We start from the raw sequence: 2310 nt of genomic DNA, 5'->3' as shown, positions 1-2310 counted from the left end.
ACCCCCGTAGATGCCTGCTGCAATTCTGACAGGTAAAGGTGAGCATAACCATCTACTGATGAGATCTGCACACTGCCGTTGTCTATACATCTTGCCAGATCAGCCGTTGCAGGGTCAGGCCATCTAACTTCTGAGATATCACTGAGAAGAATCTAATACAAGAAAAAGGATTGGAATGTGTGGCAAGACAAAAACGACCTGCTTCCCAGAAATTACAATGGAGGATTTACATTTACATGGATTTGGTCCTTCTGCAAGGTGATGTATGGCAAGAAACTTTACTCTGTATTTATCTGCATTCGTGAACTTGTGAGGAAGCAAAATATCTAACCTTCACATCTGCTTCCCTCTGTTCTAACAGAGTTAGAGAGTTCCACCTAGCAATAATGTTTTAATTCAATATGCATTCAGAAGCTATTAAGGTACATGGCCAACTGACCAGGCACAGCTGCCTACAGGCACTTCTGTTCTGAACTCATTCTTGAGAAACACTGAAGATAAAGCCTAAATTATCTTGATCATATCAGTTATCAGTAGACTTCGTGGAAAGCCCACATTAAAACCCCATGTGCTCTGAAATCTTCTCTTTTTTTATAACTTAATATAAGCCTGTAAAGTGACATGTAACAGGTATTTCTGAGTTCCTACCAAACCGGAAACTTACTGAAAGACGTTTTGCAGCTAGGTGGGTAATCTTACTTAACCCTGCAGCACCACAGACTACATTACATAGCTGTTGCTAGGATGTGGCTAAAACATATTTCTGAAGAATTTAAGATATAATGAGGAATTTTAGACTTTACAGTATGACATTTGGAAAGTCTCAAGAGAATAGCCTCATCCTACTGCTGTGATATTCAAGTACATATTGCTGCTCCCCTCAGCACTTTTATTACCACAAACAGAAAACATTTTCACACCATGTGCCATTGTGCTACCCCTTCTACAAAAATGAAGCAGATGACCCTCAATTTACTCCAAAAAAGCGCTGCATCTGCTTCAAAGCCCAGATTAAAGCTTTGCCCAAAGAGAAAATACATTGTTCAGAGAAAACACTAATCACCTTCTGAAACTAGAAACATTCTGTCAAGATAGAGAATTTTCATCCAGCCATCTGCAGAAGTTCTGCCCTAAAACGAGCTACTTTCCTTTGCGTTGTCCTTATACCTGGTCACCACACACAAAATATCCTTAGTCTGCTTTCAATGGAAGACTCCAGGTAAAGCACTGGAGTGCAGAAAACCCTCTCAAGTAAAGTGTGAAAAAAACCTGGTGAGTATTCATACTCCTTATAGTTTGTTTTATTTCAATTTAATCAGCTTTTTCCTCATTTGACTGACACTTAATCAGATATGTTTCAGCCCTGATCATACTTTGGCCCAGCACTGGAAAAACCTGGAGCCCAATGAAAATGAAACACGGCAGCCCTAGTGCATCAGTAAGGCAGGAAAGCCTTCTAAAAGTATTTGGGGCACTAAAGATGAAAATTTAACACAAAGAACTGCAAAAGGATCCTAAAGGAACCCCCCAAAATTAAGTGAACAGATAATAAGGCTGCAGATAAAAATCCAGAGGAGATTAACACAATGTGATACAAATGGAGCAAAGCAATCCTAACTTTACATATGAAAGGATGGGCTCTGAGCTCAATACCACCACCACTACCCAGGAATAAGACCTTGGTGTTATGATGGGCAGTCCATGAAAACATACTCCACATTCAGCAGCGGTTTAAAAAGTCTATCAAATGTTTAAAAACTCTGGGCCCGGAACAAGAGAAAACAGTAGGCACCACTGAATACATTAATGGTTAACCTGCATTTTGAATCCTATTTGCAGTTCTGAACCGGACACACCAGTGTCAAGATCCCCCTTATCAAGCTGTCTAGAGATGTGGCCACAGCAGAGCCAAAGCAAACAGCGGGACTGGTTTGTCGTGAATTCAAGTATAAGCAAAGTAATACAGCATAACTGTAGAAGCCTCTTTGCACCCAGTGGCCCAGTACAAGTATTGTCACTGCTAGTAACAGGCCGCAGGCCTCAGGGTAACTCTGCAAGGGGCCAGGCTGGCCCATTAGGCTGTTACGAGAACACGATGGGAGAACTGCAGCTTGGTAACTGTCAGCTCATTATAACAGACTGCTGAAGTGTGGGAACGAGCAATCACCTTGAAAATATGGGCACTGTTGAAAATAGAGGCCACAGAACAATACACCGACAGTAAATTACCAAAGAAGTACAATTTCAAGAGCTACAGAAAGACCGCTTTTGCTTTAAGAAAAGCGGCAGCTGCTGGAACCAAGGAGAAAA

This window comes from Buceros rhinoceros, unplaced genomic scaffold (assembly GCF_000710305.1).
Source record: "Buceros rhinoceros silvestris isolate BGI_N320 unplaced genomic scaffold, ASM71030v1 scaffold46611, whole genome shotgun sequence".
Taxonomy (NCBI): Eukaryota; Metazoa; Chordata; class Aves; order Bucerotiformes; family Bucerotidae; genus Buceros; species Buceros rhinoceros.
Note: the sequence above shows the minus strand (reverse complement) of the source record.